Raw genomic sequence first — 26,640 nt, forward strand, 5'->3', positions numbered from 1 at the left:
TTTCTATTTTAAGACGATTTTATAAAGCTCTGGTAGCACATTCGGGTAATTGATGGTGTTTGCCCTGTTTTTAGAGCATTAGGTTAATGTTTTGCAGTATATAAAATATGTAACCAATAATGTTTTTACTTAGCAGAGAGAGATTGGATATACTCACTATTTCTATGTTTTACATAATACCTTTTTTTTATTTGAAATTTTTGTTCTGTGCGGAAAAAAAGATATATTTGACCGTTTGTATTACGTCTATGAAGAAACTTTGTTGGTATCTTACTGGAACAGGAAATGTCTGTCCCATTTATCACAGACGAATTTTCAATATTGCTGACTCAGTCATACTGTAGAAAGACATTCGTGACATTGAAAAAGGAGTCGTCCTGAAATCCCTGACTTAAGGTATCCGATCCACAAATAGATAACATTTCGATGCCTGGTGACCTCTTGCTTTTTTGGTATCCTTTGAAAGAGTTGTGTCTGCTGAAGAAGAATTAGTAAATAAGATGACCATAGTTAACAGATTTCTAAAGATTAGAAACACTTTGGTGGGAGACAAAGGTAGGAGTTTCAAAATTTTATTTTTAGAGATATTTGAAAAATGCATGCCTAGCAATTCTGAAAACACATACGCTGGTTAGACTCGGAAAATATTTAACATATTGTTTAAAAAATCTGTCAAGATATTACAAAAACATAACTCGCCAGTAAGTGCGATTAAAGTAAATAAGATTTAGCCTGCGTGTAGTCAAATTACCCCCTTCCATCTATAGATCGACTCACCGAACTACGCCTAATACAACTGATAAAGCGCAATTGTATAGTTGTCGTTATAACGTGCTTCAGTGCAGTTCATGGTGTAAGTTTAACATCATTATATTTTCAGTTTATCGCCGTACAAAATGAATATACTTCATACAATTTCAGGATAATATAGTTTAACATGGAAATTATGTGTCAATAATACTTATACACAGGTATGCAATTTTCTTATCTTTAACAATAACTATTAAGTAAATAAAACCATTATAGCAGTAATACAGTTAGTAGTTTGATAATGTATATTAAGATAGGTTTCAGTCCTCTTCTATATTTTTCTTGCGGTTCATTCTGTTTTCATTTATTTTTGTAAATATTTTGCGAAATTTAGTACAACAATTAAAAGTTATACATTTACATTTGTATATAAAGATAAGCCGGTCAAAACCTTTTAAACTATTTCGATATACTTGTAAGTTTTATAGGTTATGGAGATAAATTATCAGTTTATTTTTTTATATTAGTTGACCGCGTGTAGTATTCCTTAAGCTTAAAGTGACAGTTTGGGTATTTCTTTATTACTTTTGTTCCCATGCACCATGCCCTTGAATTTCTCCTTTAACCTCCTCATTTATCACTTCCTCTGATAACAATGTCAGTGCATGTTTGCTTTTTACATGAATATTTGCACATCGGGTATGCACATTGCGCTGCAGTCATGTTCAATGTCCTTCATATTTAATGTGACACCTGAGAGTTTTATTTATGTCTCGGATGGGGTAGTGAAAGGTCCCCCATACCTTGTGTTAATGGCATTAGATCGTCGATTGACACTTACGCACGATTGTTTTAGTTTACGTCAAAATAAAATCTGTTTACAAATGTATCAAAACCGAGAAAGTTTAGTGCACAATTTAAACATTCTGAAACTCGATACTGTGTTCAGTTATGCAGTATAGTACCTGAAGCATTTTTTTATCTCATAAAAATCTATACAATGTACCATCTCAAGCGTGTATGAAAAGTTGATATTTTTATATCAAACTACGTGATAAATAATTCTTCTCCTTGAATACCTTGATTATAACGAAATGATTCAATACTATTTACACGCTTGGCAATATATTTTGATCCAAACTTAAGACACTATTAAATTTCTTGATTTCAAAGTCACAGTTTACTCATCCGTATATTCTTAGATCATTTAGTTTAATAAAATCTGTTAGAAGATCATGCATAGAAGCGTAGAACAAATAGCAGTCTTGGCTTGATTTGATCTGCTCTCACATCCCCTAGAATTGTATGAACCCTGTATTCGCAAAAAAAAAAAAAGAACGGAGAGCAACATACACTTTTATGATAAGTTGATGCTTTCATTTACACTGATAAGTTATATTTCTTGTAATTATATACAATTACCGCTTTGGAACACACACACACACACACACACACACACGCACGCACGCACGCACACACATACACACAACAACAACAACAACAACAATAACAACAAGAAAAAAAAACATGCAAAAGTAACACTTTCAAAGACCTTAAATATAGCATCCAAAAACAGCTAAGGAACTCGTACTGGTCTTACCTAGAATCAGTCACAACCAGGTAAAAATAAGAAATTCTATTCCTTCATAAAACATAAGAAAACAGAAAATTGTGGTGTAGCACCTCTTAAGGGTCTAACATATACTGACCCTGCCACCAAGGCCAATATACTAAATAGGCAATTTGAGTCGGTCTTCTCAAAACCACAACCACTCAGTTTGAAGCAACTCTGCAAAAAAGTTACTACAAACACTTCAGCACCCAATATGCCCATGATCTCCATTACAGAAGAGGGTGTTGATAAACTCCTGCAGGGGCCCTCTCCAAACAAAGCCTCTGGCCCAGATGAACTCTCACCAAGAGTTCTAAAAGAGCTACACCACGAGATAGCGCCTATCCTTACAATTATATTTAGGTCATCCCTGGAAACTGGCTGTGTCCCGCCAGATTGGAGAAGTGCAGTTGTCGCCCCTGTGTATAAAAAAGGCCCGAAATCCAAGGCCAGTAACTACAGGCAAATATCTCTCACCTGCATAGCTTCCAAATTATTGGAACACATTCTAGTCTCCAACATCATGACACATTTTGACACTAATGACCTCCTAAGCCAGTACCAGCATGGCTTCAGATCTAAGCATAGCTGTGAATCACAACTGATCAGCTTTACACAAGAAGTTTACGACAACCTTGAGCAAGGTCAACAAACAGATGTAATAGTAATGGATTTTAGCAAAGCATTCGACAAGGTTGATCACAATAAACTGATATTTAAACTTAATGAGCTGGGTGTCCACCCTCTGGTATCACAGTGGATAAAGTCATTTTTGAAGGGCCGAACCCAAAGTGTAGTTGTAGACGGCTGCACTTCTGACACCTTGCCTGTCCTGTCCGGTGTCCCTCAGGGATCTGTCCTAGGGCCCTGTCTCTTCCTGACTTACATTAATGACCTACCAGATTCTATTAGAAGTAAGGCAAGATTGTTTGCAGATGATACCATAGTATACCTTACAGTCAAGTCCTCATCTGATGCCCAAACACTACAAAAAGATTTGTACGCCCTTGAAAAGTGGGAACGGGACTGGTCAATGGAATTTAATCCAGACAAGTGTGAGGTGCTGAGAATTACTCGCAAACGAAACCCTGTCATGTTTCCCTACACCCTGCATGACAAGGAACTGAAATCTACCGATACCGCTAAATACTTAGGTGTTACACTAACTAAAGACTTAAACTGGTCTGAACATATTAATACTATTTCCTCTAAAGCAAACAACTCTCTTAAATTCATCAAAAGAAATGTTTAGACAACAAACAAAAAGGTCAAAGAGAAAGCCTATAACACCTATGTCCGTCCACAACTCGAGTATTGCTCATCCATCTGGCACCCCTGGCAAAAGTCCCTCTCATACAAAGTCGAAAAAGTGCAAAGATCAGCTGCACGGTTTATCTTTAACGACTATAATTATACAAGCAGTGTAACCCAAATGATTAACACCCTAAACTGGCAAACTTTAGAACAACGGCGCGTACAATCTTCTCTCATCTATTTTTACAAAATTTAACCATCTAACGCCGACCAGAAATCTTAACTACCTAATTCCACAGTCTCGTACTCAGTACCACATGAACTCCTTCTTCCCCCGTACAATCAGACTATGGAATGACCTTCCTCACTATGTACAGTCCAGCCCCAGCCTCAACATATTTGCTGAGCGGCTGGCTACTGTACATCTGCAGTAACTTCCTTCACTATGTTTTTAACTTAGCACCTGTAGTAATTTTTATTCTTTGCACCTAATGAGTTTTCTCATTTTTTAACACTGCCCAGACAAGCGCCTTCCAGTCATAATCGCAAATGATTGTTGGAAGTAACATGTAGATGAAATATACTTATATATTAAATAATCATTGTGCCATCCATATATACTTCGGTTAAAGTCGCATACTAGTATAGTTACCGACGACTTGAATTGCCTTACCTACTCAAATTGTATAAGAGAAGCTCACAAACGCAGTCCATATATACATTATGTAGCAATTTCATTTAGTACAAAACAGAGAATTCTTTTATTCCGAAGATTAGTACTACTCTTTTGCTTTTTAAGTAATTTCCGAAATGCAAAATGTATTCATGTTCGTCATGGGTGTACTTTCTGCACTAAGTATTGATTCTACAAAGACACATTCTGTTTTCAGATACCATTCACATCCCCGTATCACAAAGATGTTAGAGTAAACTGTCCTATTATCGGCACCTTAAGCACGACTGAACATAGTGGATGACAGGGCAATCTATTTTGCAATTGAAATTTATCTTTTAATAAAACCGGATTTCATTGGTTAAAATATTGATGTGCAACTTTGCACATTGACCATTGAGAGCTATTTTAACAAATGTAGTCAAGTTCTTTGAAATTTAGCATTTCTTGCGCACAACAGAGCATTTTTCTTTTTACTTCCTTGAATGTATATAACTAAATATAACTTAGCAAATTTTGGTTAAGGTTTTGTATGTATGCTGGTATCTCAGCACCCATAGAAGGGAATGTATTACAAGTTCACACACTTATTCATTGTGGTAATCTGACATGAAGTACACAGGTTTCATAACTCTACTTTGCATTTTTACAAAATTATGCCCCTTTTTCGACTTAGCAGTTTTTGGTTAAGATTTTGTATGTAAGCTGGTATTTCAGTACCTACTAATGGGAATGGATTGAAATTTCACACACTTTTTCACTGTGATAATCTGACATGCATTGCACAGGTTTCATAACCCTACTTTGCACTTCACAAAATTGTACCTCTTTTTGCACTTGACAAGGCTGTTGAATAGTCGAGCGTTGCTGAGACAGCTCTTGTTTATAAACTCGATTAGCTCCAAATCGAGTGATACTCAGTATCTTCGCCGGAGGCACAGTCATGCATCCGGGTTTGACATCTGATTCTTTGCTTTCCTCCATTTTAGAAACTAAGACATTATATCAGGTGTCACCTGTGGCCTTTTAACTGTTCTGATGGGTTTTTAACCACGGCTTTCACGAGTCCGGTCCTGTCCCTCTCAATGTCTGTTTACACAAGATTATGTTAATATAAATCAAATGTTACTGATACAAAAAACAAAAACATTTTCTTAGTCTGTGATAAACTATTATCGCCATTTTTTCTACATAATTTGACAAATCAATTCAGGATAAAAAGCTATCTGATGTTTTTTGTTTGAATAATTCATATGCAAAGTCTCAGATGTACACTTCTAAGCGAAGTGTGCTCAACAGGCACAAAAATCTGAATATCTTTAACTTCTTTTGGTGTTCTGTTTCATTGCAAACGACAAAATATATAGTGGCTTGACTTTTTGAGTATCATAAGTTATCCCCACGGCCATATATATGGTCTAAAATATATTTTTTATGCATCTCCTTTTCCCAAAACACGCCATTATACCGCTATTTGAAGAAAGTGCTCTTTTGATGAAAATAGATAAAATATAAAATGTAGTTTTGATTCCAGTTTCGAAAATTAAAATACTCCTTTAGTGAAATCGCTATTTCTCGTAAGGGGACTACTTTTCAGTTATTTTAGTTTTTCAAAACACAAAATATTATCCCAGGGATCGAAATATCATTAAGCCCTGTTAATTGTACATTTAGAATTAACTATCAACATATTAAAACTCGCTTAACGAAACAAAACAAAAATATAGCCATTTGAACGAAGCCTTGAAACATTAAATTTAACATTTCGTGAATGATTTTTGTGCATTTTATATAATTGACAGGCGTGTGTCTAACACGGTATTATCACAATTACCACCCAAGTTTATGATATTTGTGAAATAGAATATAGTTCCCACATAAATGTCAATACGCCCAACAAGGACATATGATTGATTGCACTGTTACTTTTTAATCAAATGTGTATAAATTATTTTGTCATCAGTATATAATACGGATGGCTCATAGTTTCAGTGACTTGGCAGATCTTTTCTATTGATATTAACCTTCGTTTCTTGTTCATATAAAAATAATTTATTAATGGAGTCGATAACTTGCACATCTTATGATCTCAGTATATTTATGTATTTCCTTTGAAGTAGACTCGAGGGCAATTCTAAGATACTGCAACCGTTCTCAACGTTCGGTATAAAATGAATTTGAAATAAATACTGATGCAACATATATGATATATTTTATTCTTACACACGAACAGTATGTCTTTCTTCGCTGATTTCTGTGTCAAAATCCATATATTTTGTCATATTCCCCCTCTATTTTTTTTCGAGCCCGCTGAAGGTGAGCTCGGCATAGTTGTCACAATGACGGTTCGGTGTATGTGTGTGCGTACGTGCGTCCGTGCATGCGTACATTGATGCATCCGTCTGTCCGAGTTTGTGCGGCCTGTAACTTATCCATGGATCAAGGGATTCTTAAATAACTTGGCACATATGTTTGCCTTAATGACACGATATGTTGCGTGCAAGAACCAGATTGGTAGCTTAAAGGTCAAGGTCATACTTTGACGTCAAATGTCAAAACTCGGTGCTGTTTTGCTTGTCCGGGCTGTAACTCAGCCACGGATTGAGAGAGTCTTAAATACTCTGGCACAAGTATATGCCTCGATAAAATGATGTGCCATGTGCAACAACCAGAAAGCTGGCGGGCTCGACATGTTACCCATGGGCATCCTATTATCTAATACTCGTATAAACTGGCTGACGATTTGGGTAATGGATTTAGTCAACTGTAATAAATGTACCATTGATATGCTATGAGCAATGGAACTGGCAAATGACTACAGAAAGTTGAAAATGTGTTCATTTGATTTAACACTGTAGTAACTGGCTTCTGTAGAATCATTTATCATATAATTTTCTAAAATTATCTGATTTGCACATTCTTGGAATAGATGGATTATGTGCTAGCAGTACGCCGGTTTTGATAAAATAATAATTATATAACATAATTCACCAACATTATTAAGCCTGTAATATATACAGTTGTCATATTATCACCTTAGATTTATAGGTCGATTGGTCGCTCGACGCTCTATGTCATGTTTGATAAACCCCAGTTGTACTTCGGTAATGATATACTTGTCGTTATTACGTGCTTCAGTCAAGTTCATAGCGTATTCTTCACAGATTGTTGGTTATATCAGCGATTTTTAGTGAAATCGCACAGTATGTGTACACTACATATAGATTCTGGATTTTACTGTTAATATGTGAATTTTAAATTGAGACTATAAATTCGTATATACAGGTTTGTTAGTTTACTTTATTATAAATGAACAATTCCATTAATGAAATCGTTTAAAAAGTAGAGAACTTTGTATGTATTGAAAAGGTATGTTTTATTTAGGTTTAGATCAAGTTGGCAAGTTTTTCGGTATATTATTCAGGGGTACGTTTTCATTTGAGTAAAACATATAGTCATATAATATTTTGCGAACAAAATTATATACAAAAAGTCAAATAAATATGAGTTGATCTTTAGTACAGTTCGTACGCAACACGGTCACATCTTCACTTGGCGCTTTATATTAACTATCTTTCAATTACAACCTTTTAAATATTTTGGACTTAAGTTATACAGTTTCTTGAGATAAATTATTAGAGCGTGGATAGTTTTTGTTTGATAATTTGACGACCTTATTTGTTATCTTAATAACATTGCTAGGTTTAGTACAGTCAAAGTTGTCCAAAGACCACGTCTATTTAAGAACAAATTGTAACCATTTCTTTAGTTCTATTTCTTTAGTTCCTTACAAAAATTAAATTGTATTTGGAGACCACACTTTTTTGTCCTTGCCTAGTAAAAGTTGTATTGTAGTTTAGATATTTCCCAGATAGCTGATTAAGATGACCACATGCACTCTGTCCTGAAATTTCCTCTTACATAGTCTTGATTGTCACTTCTGATGCAAAGATGTATATTTGAACATCGGTAATGCAAATTGCAATGCAGCCGAAACCAGCATACTTCATGTTAAATGTGACACAATTCAAAATGTTACAAGGCGCATTCTTCTGCCCATAAAACTAGAAAGAAGCTTTTGTTTTTACTGGCTACGAACAATGAAAGCAATAGTTTCTTTGGTATTTAATTTATTTGGCCTTTATCGACTACCCTTATATTTTCTTCTTTTGTCCTTTTCCAATTAAATTATTTAAGAGTTTTCTCTTGTTGCTATTTAAAGTTTCTTTGTATTCACTGCATTGTCGCTTTTATCGTGTTTCAGGTATTGTATCAAACTTTAATGATGGGTAAAGTGACGAGGAAAAATCGTTTCCATATAGAGCAGAGATTCAAAACGCGTAAACGATTACAGCGTATCACATTTCATTTATTTTGCTTACTTACTTACTTACTGAAGAAAACCGAAAAGGTTATTCAAATCAACGAAAACTTCCTTACGTCCATTTTCAGTGTCAGATGAATAAGATGGTTAAGTACACAAGAAAAATATTATCGTGTTCAGTTATGCATTTAACTACCTATGGTATTTTTATACCTCATAAAATTGTGTAACTACTCAAGTATATGTTTTATGTCTAACTGCAACATGAATAATTCTTTCCTGTGTATAACATAAATATAATGAAATGATTTAATACCATTGCCACTGACTCATGACCTTCTATTAAACTATCATTAACAACCACGATCCAAAAAAGGCACAGTTTGAACATCATTATGTATTCCGACCTAAAGCAGATAAAAACGAAAATGTTAAAAAATAAGCTGAAAGAACTTGTAGATATCGAGGGCTTGGTGCAAAACTATTGTAAGAGTATATAAATAAAGAACAAGATACAATAGTTTTGCGTCAAGCCCTCGATATAGTTTTGGTAAAATGAAATTACCCTTTAAAATCTGTAATTTATTGAAAGGCATATTAGTGTTATCATATCTACATTAATTTTCATAAGCTCAGATTCCTCCAGAAGCGTTGTGGCATACTCGGATTATGCATGGTATTCGCATACGCATACATATTACAATTTCTTTTTCTTATTTCATCAGTTCCTCTTGAAAGTTATACATTTTAGTCATACGTGTTCGTTCTCACTTTGTCTGTAGTGCAGTAGTTTAACAGGTCACCCACATAATTGTCTTTGTATTTACGCGTATGCAAGTCCATGTTTATATTATAGAGGGACAGAGTATATTTTAAAATTAACGGTCAGTAAAACGTACAATTATCTTCAAACAGAATTCCAGGTACCCGCTGGTGATGGCTCCTGCGGTCTTCCTCCACCATCAAAGCTGGAAAGTCGCCATATGACCTATAATTGTGTCGGTGCGACGTTAAACCCAACAAAATAAATAAATCAATCAGACTGAATCATATGAAACAGTAAAAGCAAAGTTTTTGGTAGGTATGACAAGCCAAATAAAAACTGTATAATGTTTATGATAAACTCAAATTTATATGATCCGATTTATATCAGGCGATAAAAAGATAAACAGGTGTTCTGAAAAATTACAGTATTTACTTCAAAACAAAACTATATTTTTATTTTCATTCGGTCAAAGTCCATTGTAAGTATTGTGTTTGTTGGCCAACATGTAGAGTTGGTCAGTAATAGGGACTGTAACATACTTTTCATGGTATCATTGTAATTGACAGTTTATCAAGATTTGACTTTTCATAAAAATATTTTAGCTCGATTTTTTTTCTGCATACATAATCGTTTTAGCTCGACTTCACGATGGATGTTGAAGAGCTGTTCTATTCACCGAGCGTTGGCATCCGTCCCTTTGTATTTTTTTAACTCTGTTTTCTCTGTAATAACTTGAAGGATTTGCTTCAATCTTTAAATGGTAATTCTTCATCATCGCTGAGATGATATGATAAAAAACCTTTACTTTAGCATCAATGTTGAATTGAACTTTCACCCATTTTACTTAGATTTCAATGATTCTTTCCCTACTATTATTAGATTATTATTCTCAAACTTAGATATGTCCAAGGTCATCAACCGCATCAGGGGTATCAATTACTCATATGATAGCTCTAGTTTCTCGAATATCAATCTGTTACACTATCCGACGTAGAAATAGTCGAACCCGCTGTCTAGTGTGACAGCTATTATTTTGTTCAGTTGTAGGTGTGAAATTTTACCTTTTAATAAACTGCACGTTCATAATAAAATAGTGTGTTGCGGCTGATTTTGTGTATATGGTAAACATTTTACAAAAGATAAAGCTGGAAAAGAAAATAAGCTGAAACAGCCAACCGTTTAACAACTGATATTTATAATTTGCATAAACTTGATACTTTTATATTATACGCTGGTTTAAGAAACAAAAGTATCCGATTTATGCCCATTATGATTACCTCTCTTTCTAACTGTTTTTGAATATGTTCATATGTACTATTGAAAGTAAATATATTCTAACTATACTATTATTAACAAAATCAATTTGGATAGCTTCCTTTTCTGTTTGTAATTATATAAAATTAAAAGCCGTTTGGTACTTTATATTAAAGTATGACATAAAGATGGTTCAGAAAGGTTTATAGAACTTAATGTCAACATAATTCTCTATTAACAATCAAAAAGACCATGGGACATGTCTTTTATGTCAAACTATGTGATGAATAATTCCTCTGCTTTTACAAATCGATAACAACGAAATGATTCAATACTTCCAACTCTGTTTGCAATCTAGTTTGATCCTACCTAAAGCTGTCATTACATTTCTTGAATAAAAACAGTTTGAGCATCTATATATATATATATATATATATATTCTTAGATCATTTAGTTAAACAGAATCTGTCAGAAGATCATGTAAAGAAGCATAGACAAATAGCAGTCCCAGTTTGATTTTATCTGCTGATGAGAGGTAGTGAAATGAGCACCATCCCTCACGCCCACCCCCACAGAACCGACGTAGAAAGATGCATAATCGCAAAAACAAAACAGGTCGCAACGTACACATTTATGATCATTTATATCTATGTACAAGACATTCACAATGAGAAGTTATATTTCTAGTAATTATATACCATAACCAGTTTCGAAAAGATGGAAAAAGACAAGCATTTATAATTGTTAATGTTCATAGCTTACGAAACACTGACGTTTGAACATAAGTATCGACTCAGTAATCAGATATATTATCCGCGGCACAGTTAGCTCGGGCGATAATAGGCCTTTGTGATAATGTTAGGAATAAGTTCCACATTTATGCGATCACTCGGAGAATTTGCATAACGTTTCCCAAACATCTAATTGTTTCGTATAAACGTTTTGTACAAGTACGTACCTGACCTTTATACTTATATTTTACAATTAACGAACCTAGAATAACTGTAAGATATGATATCTTTTTTCAGCTGACAAAGTAGAAAGTCACATGTAGTTACCGGCGACTTGATTTGCCTTACCTACTCAAATCGTATGAGAGAAGCTCATGAACGCAGTCTATATACTGCATTTTCATTTAGAACAAAACAGGGAATTCTTTATTCTGAAAATTAATACAACTCTTTTGTTTTTAATAGTTTCCTAAATACAAAATTGTTCATGTTCGTCATGGGTGTACGTTCTGCACTACGTCTTGATTCTACAGAGACGCGTTATTTTTCAGTTTCCATTCATATCCCCGTAGAACAAAGATGATTAAAAATTTATTAACTCAATAGCTTTTGTCTTAAAATTGCTTACGCATCATAGAGTATTTTTCTTTATACTTCTGTAAAGGTTTATAACTAAATCTTGTTGAAAATATATGAATTCGTGACATCATAATCAGACACGGGAAATGTTACTGACATTTTGTTTCTTTAAGTGAAGTCTGCTACTATGCCAGTATGTCCATATCGTTTTCTCCCCTTTGGACCCTTCAATTTTCTCGTCGGAAATATATCTATTTCTCCTTTTGTATTTGCGTAAGACAGAAAACTGCGTTTATTACATTAGTCTTTGTTTACTGGACGCTTTGATTTCCCAGCAGTTTTAATACATGTATACGTTTATTTCTGTCTAATAAAACGTAGTTAAAGATCTTTTCCCTTTCGTCATTTCTGTTACTAAGCCTGGGCTTCAGATGGATATTTAATATTGACCCTAGGAAATAAGAGAAAACAATGCCAGATCTAAAACTCTAAAAAAGTAACGTCTATTCAATAATTCAATTTGACGAGTTACTTCAAGCTTATCTATTGTCTTTTTCTGTTTGTATGAAGGAGATAAATGTAACGTTCAAAGTTCACAATGTACTCTTGTTGGGTAAAATGTTAGGTTACATTGTAATCAGTAGGGAATTTAAAAGACTGAAGATGACACATATTATAATGATGATTTCTTTCAAAAAGACAGAACAGGTTCTCTGTCTCCTAAATGTATGATTTTTACCTTTGATTTGTAATAATTATTACCACAGACGTGCTTAAATATTACGATTTTCACAGCCTTAAATCTTCTCAGATGGCTCTAGACCACTACTATCTTGACTGTCTTTGCTTAGCAAAAGACCCCTACTATATTGGGACCGGTAGGTCAACGTTCAAGTTAACAGTTACCTTGGGGCTGGAAAGGTTTGCCAAACATTAGATGAAAATTGAACCTTAGTCCTCTTATTTTTATTGGATGACTGCCTGTGGTGGGTAAATGACCATTTTTGGGATCAAATGGCAAGGACAGTTACCTTGCGACTTAAATCGAAATATATTAAAACCTAGTTACATCGTCAGAACTTTGAATCATGGCAATGATGTATCGATAAACTTCAGTGACAGAGCATAGTCTGACTTGAAATCAATCATTGGTAAAAGGTGTTTTCAACCTTACTGGGATTTTCAGAGCATTTGAAAACGTAACGCTGAAAATCAACAGATGTTGAGCTCTAGGATACAGATTAATCTGAGAATCTATGTTGGCAGATTAAAAATTTCTGATCAGGTTTGTCTTTAAAGGTGTTCATCCCAGACAATGATGCTAATAAATGCAGATTGCTTAAGATACAAGGTTGTTCCTATACGTCATTGCTAAGCTTGATAACTTCCCCCCGTAATTTGTGTATTCAAGATACTCAATGTTGTTTATATTATTGTTACGTAAACGCATTCTAGCTGGTGTCTTGAATTGTATAGAGCTTCAGAGACAAAAAAGTAATTTTTCCTCAGCTAAAAGATATTCGAGGAAATTTATTCTAAAAAGAAGTGACGGAGTGCTTTTAATTTTACCCTGTATGAATAGCAGGATTTATTCACAGATACATGTACCAACGAGAAACGGGTTAAAGTTCCACAGTGTACATTCCATTGTTAAATTAATGCACTATTTGTCATTGAAAATTTGATATAGTATTGCTCCGTTTGTTCTATAACTATACTCTCTGTTCACTTAAGTGGTATCACTTAACATTAATACTGACCTTAGTGTACAGAAACTTTTGACATTATAAGACATTTTTATGATATACCATCAAGGAGAATTATGTCTCGCCCTCCCCTCTCTGGGAAGGGTGGGGGGGGGGGGGGGGGGGGGGGCGACTTATTGTTTTTGCCCTGTCAGACCGTTTGTCACACTTCATTTCCGATCAATAACATGAGAGAACCTTCAAACTCCATAGAAAGATAAGGCTTATGGAGTTGATGATCCGTATTGTTTTTTGGGGTCATCCCATTAAAGGTCAAGGTTACAGGGACTGATGACGATCAATAACTTGAGAATTACTTGACATAGAACATTGAAACTTCAGAGGATGATTGGATTCTATTGATTTTGGGATTAGTAAGTCAAAGGTCAAGGTCATAGAGGCTTAAATATAGATAACCGATTCTGATCAATAACTTGTGAACCACTTGACCCAGGACATTGAAACTTCATAAGAAGATTATACTTGCAGAGTAGATGATCCTTATTGATTTTGGTGTCAGTAGGCCAGAAGTCAAGGTCACATGACCAGAACATGGCCAATGGCTTATTAACTGTCCTAATGGGTTTTGAACCACGGCCTTCACTAGCCCGGCCCTCTCTTTCTCTTTATAGTGATTGAATTACGAGTATCATAACTTATCCCCACGGCCATATATACGGTCTTAAAGCATACTTTTTATGAAACTCCTTTTTCCAAAACACGCCATTCAAACTGCTATTTGAAGAAAGCACTACTTTGATGAAATAGGTGATATATTTTCGTGACATATGTTTTCGTAAAATGCTTTTACTTATTAGAATTAGACTTAATAGATTCCTGTAATGGAGTTTAAACGGAATTTCGTCTGCGTATAGTGGGACTGTGTAATATTTCATCTAGTGCCGAAAATTAAAATACCTCTTTAGTTAAATCTCTGTTTCTCGTAGGGGACTAGTTTTCAGTTATTTTACTTTTTCAAAACACACTACATTGAACACAAGGCTTCGAGAAAGCATGCCCTCGTTAATTGTACATTTAGAATTAAACATCCACATAATAAAACTCGCTTAACGAAACCAAGAAATAGCCATTTGAACGAAGCCTTGAAACATTAAATTTAACATTTCGTGCATGATTGTTGTGCATTTTATATAATTGACAGGCGTGTGTCTAACACAGTATTATCACAATTACCACTTAATTGTGTGATATTTGTGAAATAAAATGTAGTTCCCACATAAATGTCAATACGCCCAAGGACGTATGATTGTACTGATAATGTTTATTCCGATACGCACATCAAATGTGCATAAATTGTTTTGTCATCGGTACAAAATACGGATGGATCATAGTTTCAATGACTTTTCAAATATTTTGCTATTGAATTCAAGCTTCGTTTCCTGTTCATAAAAACAATTGTTATGGTAAAGGAGTCCATATGATCTCTTTATGTTTATGTCTTTCTTCTATTCATTAACTTCTTCCTACAAGTTGTTGGGCGAACTGGCCTATGACCTGGTAGTATTTTTTTACCAATGAATAATAATAAACATGCCCAAAAATACGTCTTGAAATTCCATGAATCGCGCTTGCAGTTCTTAGAATTTTTTCAAGAAGTACCGCTGTATACCCGTTTAAGCGCACAAAACATTCAGTTCTGATATTTATATTTTACGTTAGCTTGCTGCAAAAATGAGATGTTTGCTTTCCATGAGTATCTGAAAATCAAAACATGTCAGGATATCGATCTTTTCTTCATCTAAATAGAACAGTAAAAAAGACCCGCCCACCTTTAATTTTCATTCACCGCCCGCTAAAAATACATTTCATTGCTTTTTTAAAAATATCGTTAAATTCAGTGAAAAATCATAGATAATAAAATCTGTAAAAAAATAAAAAAGATCCTTTGGAAGCATAGAATGCAAACAAGAAGAACAATAGCAGACTCGGTTTGACTGAGTCAGTTCATGAGAGGTAATGAAATGTGCAACACCTCTCAAGCCCCCTAGCACCGGCTTAAGCGGAACTCTATTACACATATGTTGAATGGACTCCATGATCCCAAAGTCATGTTGATTCAGATTGTACTTTACCATCAGAACAAAATAGTTTAAACTAACGTTTAATTACTTTTAGAAATTTTGACGTCAGTATTTGAAAGAATTTGTTCGAATGACGATGTTTTGTCTCTGTTTGTTTTTGAATGACTCATACATAAGGCCGTCCTTAATTTTATTATACGAAAAATAACATTTGTTCTTCCCGTAGAAAATGCAAAGCGAAGTTATTTGACATTTAAGTTCACAAGTTACTGTTGGCTCATTTTTCATATCAAAATTGCTTTTTAGTTTTGTCTAATTAATAATAATGTAATTTGGAGATTTTCGGAATACATAGATGCAATGTCACGCATACGCCGGTTGGATAAAAAAATGATTAACATATTTTCAAAACCTGTCCAGATATTGCTACAATTTGCTAGTAAATGCGCTTCAAATAGATAAGATTTAGACCTCTACGTTTGCGTAATATGTACAGTTGTCAAATTACCACCTTAGATTTATAGACCGATTGGCCGCTCTACGCTGTCTATGTAATGTTTGATAAAACCTGACTGCTTCGGTAGAGATATACTTTTCGTTATAACGTGCTTCAGTGAAGTTCATAGCGTTTTCAGCACATATTATTGGTTATTGGTGTTTTGATTTATCAAGGATCACAACGCGTTGACCTTTAGTGAAATCGCACAGGAGGATCATATAAATTCAGGATTTTACTGTTAATATGTGAACTAAAGGACTATACAGTCGTATATGCAGGTTTGTTATTTTACTTTATTTTAAATGAACAATTCCGTTAATGAAATCGTTTAAAAAGTAGAGAACTTTGTATGTATTGAAAAGGTATGTTTCATTTAGGTTTAAATCAAGTTGGCAAGTTTTTCGGTATATTATTCAGGGGTACTTTTTCATTTGAGTAAAACATAGTCATATAATATTTTGCGAACACAATTATATACAAAAAGTCAAATAAATGTGAGCTGATCTCTAGTACAGTTCGTACGCAACACGGTCACATCTTCACTTGGCGCTTTAAATTAACTATCTTTCAGTTACAACCTTTTAAATATTTTGGACTTAAGTTATACAGTTTATTGAGATAAATTATTAGAGCGTGGAAAGCTTTTGTTTGATAATATGACCTTATTTGTTATCTTTATAGACTTAAATCAGTACAGTCAAAGTTGTTCATAAGACCACGTCTTTTTAAGAACAAATTGTAACCATTTCTTTAGTTCTTTATGTTGTATTTGTATACCATACTTTTGTCCTTGCCTAGCAAAAGTTGTATTGTAGTTCAGATATTTCCCAGATAGTTGATTAAGTTGTTCACATGCACTCTGTCCTAAACTTTCGCCTTGAATAGTCTTGATTGTCACTTTGACACTTATGATGCAAATCTTTGCTTTATTGATGTATATTTGAACATCGTTAATGCAAATTGCAATGCAGACGAAACCAGCATACTTCATGTTAAATGTGACACAATTCAAACGGTTACAAGGCGCATTCGTCTGCCCATAAAACTAGAAAGAAGCTTTTGTTTTTGCTGGCTACGAAGCAATTGTTTCTTGAGAAATAATGGTAATTGATTTATTATTTGGTCTTTATAAACTACCGTCGTGTTTTCTTCTTTCATGTATGTCTTTAATGACCTTTCTAACTAAATTATTTAAGTATTGACCTTTTATGCTATTTAAGGTTTCTTTATATTCACTGCTTTGTCGCTTTTATCGTGTTTCAGATATTATCAAACTTTAAGGATAGTAAAATACGTGAAAAAAAGGTGTACATGTAGAGTACGCGCGAACAATAACTGCGTATCACATTTCATTTAAATAACTTGCTTGCTTGTTTATTTTCTTACTGACTGACTGACTGACTGACTCAGTCACTTACTTACTGACTGACTGACTTAGTCACTCACTTACTTACTGACCGACTGACTGACTTAGTGTAATGAAAACCGAAATGGTTATTCAAATCAAGATATAATTTTCAGTGATGAATAAGATGGTCGAGTAAACAAGAAAAATATTATTGTGTTCATTTATGCATTTAACTACCTAAGATATTTTATACCTTGTAAAATTGTGTAACTACTCAAGTATATAATTATGTTTTATGTCTAACTGCAACATGAATAATTCTTCTCTGTTAACAACATGAATTTAATGAAATGATTTAATTCGATTGACAGTGACTCATGACCGTCTATTAAACTCCCATCAATAACCGAGATTAAAAAACCTTAAATTGAAATCATAGATTGAACATCGTTTCATTATGTATTCAGATGTAAGTCAGATGAAAAAGGAAAATGTTAAAAAAAGCTTTAAGGAACTTGTTGATATTTTTTTGGTAACAGTCTGTAATTCATTGAAGGGCACATTAATATTATCATATCTATCAACTCCTCCAGATTGAAGCATTGTGGCGCGCTCGGATTATGCATGGTATTCGCATACGCATACATATTACAAACATTTATGTACGCGTTCTTTTTTTCTTATTTCATCAGTTCCTCGTGAAAGTGATACACTTAAGTCGTATTATGTTCTAGCGTCGTCTGTAAAGCAGCAGTTTCAAGATCACCCACAATTGCGTGGATATTTTATATATATAAAAAAGAAATTTATTTAAGTAAGAACTGACGCATTTATACGTATGTAGTTTTATATAACATAGGTTAAGTGTATATTTAAAGGTTAACGATAAACCGAATGTACAGTTATCTTCAATTGACACTGAATTACATTATATGAAACAATAAAAGCAAAGTGTTTGATAAGTCAAATAATTACAGTAGTTTGGTTATGATACAATCAGATATATACGAACTGATTTATATCAGAGGATAAAAAATTAAACAGGTGCTCTGAAAAGTTACATTATTAACTTCAAAACCAAAATATTTTTTTAACTTTCTTCCGGTCAACTTATCTTTCCATTAGAATTTGTATTTATAGGCCAACGCGAAGCGTTAGGCAATTTTCTGCATACATGTATCTGTTTGAAGTATAATGGAGCGCTATCTTACTCCGCGCGTTGGCGTCCGTACCTTAGTTAAAGAACAAATGTACTTTGTGTATATCTCTATTATAATTTGATGGATTTAATTCAAGCTTAAAAAGTTATTCCTCATCATCACTGAGATCATATGAAACAAGAACCAAAACTCTCGCGCCAGTATTGAACGAACTGTTTCCCCTTTTTACTTAGATTCAATGTTAATTTTGATGAACTTTCACTATACCTCAGTCTTTACTAAATGAATTTGATTTTATTCAAGCTTAAAATAATTGTTCCGTATTAGCACCTAAATCAAATGGCTCAAGGTGCATTAGTCTGGCAGGAATATTCCACTAATTATGTCCATTCAAAATATTTCATTTAGTAGAAAACGGGGAATTGTTTTGCTAAAAGGTCATTCCAACTCTTTTTGAAAATGATTTAGTGTAGACCTGTTCTGTTTAAAAAGAGTATTGTTCCGGGATAGATGATTGCCGTGGGTGTAGGCACTAGACAAGACTTGTAATCAAGATGAAGCTTTGATTCTATAGGGACGTCGCTCATAATGTTCGATTTGTAGCGCAAAAATAAGACTAAAACAGTTGCTATTGCCTTAAAATTTTAAATGCATCATAAGGTACTTGCCTTAGCCTTATACTTCCTTGAAAGTTTAATGCCAAATCTTAAATGACCATGTATTTGTCGTTTTATTCTGTCTCTTAATGTAACACTATTAGGACGAAAAGAACCTCGAAACGACATTTCTACAAATGTGTTATATCATATTTATATTGTACATGGAAAATGCTCTCTGCTTTCTTCACCCTGTATAACTGAATTTTCTTCTACAAGGCATGTTTTAGGGTCGGGCATAATATCCGTTTGAATGAGACTTTAATAGTAATGAACATGTGTTTTCAAAATGGCACTGCAATAGATCCAGAAATGTTGTTCTGCCCGAGGCTGCAAGCGGAGTGTCGATAAAAATAATTGAGATCCTACTACAAGGCCGTTGTGAAGCACATGTAGATATTTGATCATGATCATTATAAGAGTTGAAAATGAAACGTGTGGCAATGAAATTATCTAAATTACTTAAAAATTTTACCATCATTTCTTATCCTTGTGGCATTTAAGCATTCACATCAAAATGTTTAAAACGGTTGTGTTTGGACTCTGATGTTATAGGAAAGCCCATGAGGGACCTGCACGTCCGAGATTTCGAGTCCGGTCGTAACTCTGTTATTAATCAAAATATGTCGAACAAACTTGGCTGAACTGTTCATTATCACATATCGACTGGTCGCACGAAGACAGGTCTCTAGCCCGTAGGAAAGAGAATGTCACATTTTGAAATAGAAAAAAATATCAATTCAGTTTCGTATTGAATCCATGACTCATCCAAAAATAGCCTTGTGGCCCGTGTAAGATGCGCCTACCCTAAATCATCAGGTCATTTCCACACTAAGGGATCAAATGTTTATGGAAAAGAACATTATTAACAGTGCACACATTTTTGTCGAGGCTAATCTTCAGATCAAAGATGTAAAAATGTCATATATGCCGGGAATGTACACTTATTACTAGTATTCATCCTTTATTATTGTGAAGTAATAGCTGTTAATTACAAAATAGAAATGTTATAATCCACTTGGAAATATTTCATTGTAGTCTGTCACTACAGGACTATGTTAACTTCGTTGTTATGAAAACTGACTAGTATCTTAAATTAGATGATTTCTGTCATGAAGTAGCTCAGATACCTCATCTTCCTGTAACAGAAAAAACACCCAGTTACTCGAACATCGTTGCTTGGTTGAAAATTGTATTACTTTTACGGCTGTTAATTTCCCCCGTCTGAACCATTATCTTTTAATAATTGCGTAAGGCAAAGCAATGTTTATTACATTAAGTCTTTCCTGCACGGTTTAATTTCCCAGTAGTCTTGATATACTTTCATTTCTGTCTCTAATGTGTTGTAGATAAAGGCCGTTTGTCTTTCGTTATTGACATATATCCATGTTTGCACAGCTTTGCAAATTTTGTTATCACGCCATGTACCCGGATAATCTTAACTCTGTTCAGCGACCCTAACTCAGTGCCAACATGGCGGATGTAAAGCCGATACAACTTTGTTTTCTGTATAATTACGATGTATAAAGGAATGTTTCTGTTGTTATATCTATCTCCATTGATCAAGTGTATATTTATTTCAAAATGTATCATGTTAAATATATCAACCTTTGTGTATTCAGGTGGAAAAACGACGAACAAGGCAACTTTTTCAATGAAAACTTTTACAAAAAATCTTTAAAAATACTTCTATGCTTTTGATGCCTCGACTATTTTGTTGTTTGAAAGCAAAGATATACTGCTTTATAGGCCCCTTTACACTATGTTGTTAACCCACTACATGTTGACACAATACATGTTCAAATGTACTGACAGCAAGAAAAGGGATAAAAACCTAACTTTGATTTGATAAAAACCGAACTCAGTTTACATGAGGAATGGATAAAAACCTAACTTACACGAAATTGTGTGACGGATAAACACCTAACTGACTAGTATTCTATAGAAATGAATGAGTTGACATGTACATGGTCTGATTATTGTAAACATTACTTTATAAGCGGTATTGTCTTCAAACTTTGCCATTAATTTTAAGAAGTTATATGTATGCCCACTACAGTCAAATATTTTTTCATAATTTTAATATAATGCAAACAGCAATGTTTGGAATTAACCCTAAAAAATAACTCAGTATAAAAGTCAAAATTATTATATTTACATAAGAAATTATTCAATACCACCGATGTTCGACGTTATGTAGTCCCCAACCCTCTCTCCCTCCCCCTCTCTCTCTCTCTCTCTCACACGCACGCACGCACGCACGCACACACACACACACACACACACACTGTTTCAGAAGAATTGTGTTTGTTTCAAATCTTGTATATCGTATAGTGTAAGAGATTTTTATAGAGGTGCTAATGGAATATTTTTGATATTGTTTAAATGGGGTTAGATTTATGATTAATTATCAAATATGATATTTTTCAGACGGTAAATAGGGAAGAAAAGTGTGTGTGTGGTGGGGTGGGGTGGGGTGGGGGAGTGATGCATGGACTGACGGGACAGGGGTGTGGGTATCCTTACATTTTTCACTTGTCCACAGACACTTAAAATCCACTTGTCCATAGTCAAATTTCACTTGCTCTGATTTGTAATATCAAACCTTCATGAAAGCGCAAACAGACTGGAGATCGAGTTCTTTTTTTAGGACAATGAAAAGAAAAGCATATCACAGTAACTGTGGTAAAATATAAGCTGTTGAAATATTTGCCTTTTAACGTTTATAAAAGTCTGAAATCGCGTAAGCAGTGTTCGGGATCTTTTGAGGTCATGCCCGAAACACTGCCCACGCAATGGTGCAAAGCCAGATGAATTCAGAGAAAGACTCTTAAAACGTTCCGACTTGTTTTAGTCATACTTGCGATCTCTGTGTGCTTTTGATTTTAATTTGGCTGACTACTGGGTCAAATATTTCCTTTGACAGTGACTTATTGTCTCAGCAGTTGGAATTCTACTTACAAACTTGTCATAATACTTTTTATAAGTTGTTTACGTTTCTGATGTCTTTAAATGTCCTTTTTGTTCTCTGTGTGTAACCCTTGTTTTCCTTTTTATAGTTTTAGTTACAGAATGCTATATGCTGATGATGCAAATATTTTTCTTCAGCTACTTTAAGTAGTTCTTATGTTCCCTTTAGCATGTGTATAATTTCTTCTTTTATGTTGTTTTTTTTAAATGCATGTTGTAAAATGTGACTCTTCTTATTTTTGTGTAGTGTCAGCTTTAAATGTGCTAAATCTGTATGTGGTAAATTACTTTTTCGTTTTATTTGCTAGTACATATGTGCTATTTTGTTTTAATGCGCTGTAACATGTATGTGATAATTTGTGATTGGTTTCTTATCTACTTAGAGCCAGATGCTTTATTTGCTTTAATGTGCTTTAACATATTTGCATTTTATTACAGCTGTTTTACTTATGTTGAACTTATTTACATGTGTTTGTCGGAAAATAGCTTTAAGCTAGTGTTATATGTTTATACTTTTCCGACGTTAAATAAATCTTCTTGTATCTAAATCTTCTCTGATATTTTATCATAGTCACTGAGTTACATGTGCGCGAGACATAGTCAAAGAACCCATTATCTTTATCACCTCCATACCCCTGAAGCAACACACAATCTAAATGATATTTTATGTTTTCTCATTTTATACCTGAAAAAGTATGCTTTTCCGCTGACACACAGAATGAAAAATGCACTTGTCCGCCGGCAAAAAATCACGAGTCGGATAAGTTGGACATAGGAATCCAACATCCCTGTAGGGGTGGGTGGATCAAAGAACTTCGAGCATCAGCAGCCCATAAAAAAGCACAGACGAACAGCAGTTTTCGTTTGGTTAGGTGTTTATCCATTCTAAGTTCGTATTTATCCAGCACTGTTTCCTATACCAGTTAGGAATTATCCGCAAATTTAAACCCACCTCATAATCAATACAATTTTTAAGCTATAAAAATCGATTTCAAACTTTGATACTGTTAAACATTGTCAAAGAGATATTTATGGAACTAATACATTTAATAAGTAAGGTCTTACTGCAATTTCTGGTACTTTAAAACAGTTAGAAACATAAAACATGTTCATTTTGAAGACTTTTTTCAGTACATTTTAATGAATTCCAGCCACATAATGTGACATTTCGATGGAAATATTTACTACACAAAACATGTTATCAATACAGGATATTATGACTATCAAAAGTTTTACGCTAACATTGCATACTCACATAAAACACGAAAAAAGACAAGGAAATTAACTACATACATCGTCTTTCTGTCAGCCATGTTGGCACTGAGTTAGGGTCGCTGAACAGAGTTAGGATTATCCGGGTACATGGCGTGGTTATTGGCAGCAGGGTATATTTTTGATGTTGAATTCCACGGGTTTCGCAAATGTACTTTCTTACTGTCAGTGTTTATAAAATTTACCCCGTGCAGTCGTTTCATATACAGATGGGAACGACAAAATTAAATGGCATTAGAAATGAAAGAATGTTGTTTTTTTAAGTAAATTGGCTCTGTTAAAAGGACCGTTTTTGGCTTTTATTTGGATAATACCATGCATGACCCGTAGAATTAACTCGCCTGTCAATAGTGCAGTTACTAATATAGCCTGCTGCACTAAGCAAAATATTTTCAACGGAACAAACACGGAAGTTTATAAATATAAGATGGTAAAACAATTGATATAAGTCGCTGTTATGAAGGAAAGAGGTTAAACACTTACGCAATTGGCGTTATTCGGTTGTCATCGGGTCCAAATAAAACATTCCGTTTGTTACAAAAGTATTTAAAAAACGCGATTTAACCGGTTCTTGGAAGAAAGATGGAACGGCTGCTGTGCCTCGTAAATTTTTTGGCGTTCAAGATTGTGCTTGAATTTTTAATTTTCAATTTGCATTTTGAGGGGAAAAACATATTTCAAAAAGAAATTTGAGCCTAGGCCCTGCAAAAATTCCCCCGTGGCAGTAAATCCCTTTTGGGTCAAAATCACTCTAAGCGAAATATAGTGTTTATCTCGCAGTAACTTGATAGACGAAAAATATTAAAAATTATGCCCTTTTCGCTTTTTTGATTTTGGGCCGTCTTGATTTTGTGTTTCCCCCAGCTATGTTGACTTTTCAAGAATATGAGATGCTGCTTTTCCCCGTACGTCATGGTGAACTTGGTAACTCTTGCCGGTGTAATTTTGTATATTCGGAGTATATTTTCATCGATGCATTTTTTGGATTTGTTATTTTTTGTTCTGTATGTTCTTGAAGGAAAGGAGTTTTTTTTCCCCCTTTGACATTAGTCCCGTGTTATAATTTTTTTAAAATTTTGATTTGTCAAAAAAAGGGTTTTAAAATTTGCTTAAAGACGCTTTGGGAAGATAGTTCGGCCAAAAAACCAAAATATTTTATTTTTTTTAAAAAACAAAGGGTATAAACGAAAATTTCCCTATATTAGGTGTTAATGAATTGAAGAAGTAATTTTGGTTAAAAGAAAAATTTTAAGCTTTTTTAAAAAAAAATCGTACTGATATTGGTAAAACTAATTCAGCATAAGGGCACTTAAAAAAATAGGATTTGCCCCCTTACTTCCCTTTCTTCCGAAAATATATAAAGGGTTTGTAAATTTACCTTTAAATATGATTGTACTTGGGTTTTAAAAATTTTTGTTCGTTTTTTCATGCTTCGGAAAAGTTATTGTGTTTTTGATTTATCGCGATCAAAACGCTTTGACTTTGTAAAATCTTTAGTTGGTTTAAATATAAATTCGGATTTATGTTAAAATGGAATTAGGCTTAATATCGTAAGAGGTTTGTTTTTGTATTAATTTTTTTTGAAACATTCATTAAAAATCGTTTTAAATGTGTGTTAGTCTTTAAAAAACGTATGTTTTATTTGGGTTTTAAAGCCAAGTGACTTTCGGGGATATTAACCTGGGCTAATTTTTTTTCGGTATTAACAAAGTTATTAACTAAAAACGTAAGTTTATTAACTTTGCCCTTTTGTAAAACGTCGCAGCTTCACTTGGGCTTATGTATTATTTTCCCAGTTCTGCCCTTTTTTTAAATTTAATTTGGATTTAAGTTTTCGGTTTACGTGAAAAAATTTTTTGAAAAGGGGCAGTTTTTTTTTATCATGATTTAAAGTTATGTTTTTAGCATTTTTTATTTGTCTTGTATTGTTTCGTTTTAGTAAGCCAGACTTGCTCAAAAGACCCACCCCCCATTTTAAAAATTTTTTAAAACCATTTCTTTGTTCTTTAAAAAAAACAAAAAATTTTTTGTTTGTACTAAGAGACTGTTTATGTCTGCCTTTACCAGGTGCAAGTTGTGTTTTAGTCTAGATATTTTTCATTTTCTGATGCACACCGTCCTGAATTCCCCCGGGGTAAACATTTTCTCCTTTGTCCTTCCCTTGTAACGTGTTTTTTACTTTTTTGCCAATCATGGTAATGAAAATTTTCCCTGCAGCAAATTCAGTATACTTATCAAAAATCGTTTCGGATATGGTTGGGACGGGGATTGCGAATGTCTTCTTTTTTGATTAAGGGGCAAGATCTTTTTGACTAAAAACCCTTTGTCCTTCAAGATATTCAGCCGCTTTTTGTCTAAAATGAACGTCAAATTTTTTCTTCAGTTGTTTGAATTTATTCAAAATTTAACAAGGCCTTTTTGTCTAAACCATAAATTAGAAAGAACTTTTGTTTGTGAGCCAAAAATACGAAAAAATTTAAGCCCCAAGTTTTTTGAGAATTTTCATAGTTTTGATTCATTTGGATTTTTTTCGTTACTTTCATTTTTTTATTTGTTCCTGTTGGCTTTTTGGCCTTTTTGTAACCATTTTAATCTAATTTTTAAGTGCTTTTTTTGATTGCTATTTAAGGTCCTGTTTATTCACTTATTCATTGCTTTTTACAGAGCGTTCTTATAAAACTTGAATGAGGGTAAAATAGAAAGAAAAATAATTTCTTTTTGATTATTGATAACCGCGGATTTTTCATTAATTCCTGCTTTTATTACTTATTGTAGTTTAAAAGAAAATCAAAACCTAAAAAAAATGAAAAATTTGTTAGCCCCCTTTTTTGTGTTAAATAAATAGGTGGTGTATACAAGAAAAAAGGAAAGGGTAGATTTCCCGGAAGCACAGAGCACCCCTAACACAGCCATAGAATCTGCGTTGCAAAGTGGGGCCACAAACACAAACTTTAAAAACTTTTTTTGTCCCAAAACCCAAAAAATATTTTTGTGTTCGTTATGCT

The 26,640-nt window shown here is 33.7% G+C and overlaps 1 protein-coding gene across 8 annotated transcripts in view; it reads left to right on the forward strand.

Moving 5' to 3' along the window:
- Positions 1-534: 534 nt before the first annotated feature.
- LOC123532094 (uncharacterized) overlaps positions 535-26,640 on the forward strand; it is an 84,586-nt gene continuing 58,480 nt past the window's right edge. For 4 of the 8 annotated variants that reach the window (XM_053517777.1, XM_053517773.1, XM_053517778.1 and 1 more), the window contains exon 1: positions 16,343-16,507. The gene's annotated coding sequence lies outside the window, so the exon portion shown is untranslated. Of the gene's footprint in view, positions 556-7,445; positions 7,575-16,342; positions 16,508-26,640 lie in introns of those variants that run through there. The other 4 variants (XM_053517775.1, XM_053517774.1, XM_053517780.1 and 1 more) reach the window with 4 other exon arrangements.

Source organism: Mercenaria mercenaria, chromosome 11 (genome assembly GCF_021730395.1).
Source record: "Mercenaria mercenaria strain notata chromosome 11, MADL_Memer_1, whole genome shotgun sequence".
Classification (NCBI taxonomy): domain Eukaryota; kingdom Metazoa; phylum Mollusca; class Bivalvia; order Venerida; family Veneridae; genus Mercenaria; species Mercenaria mercenaria.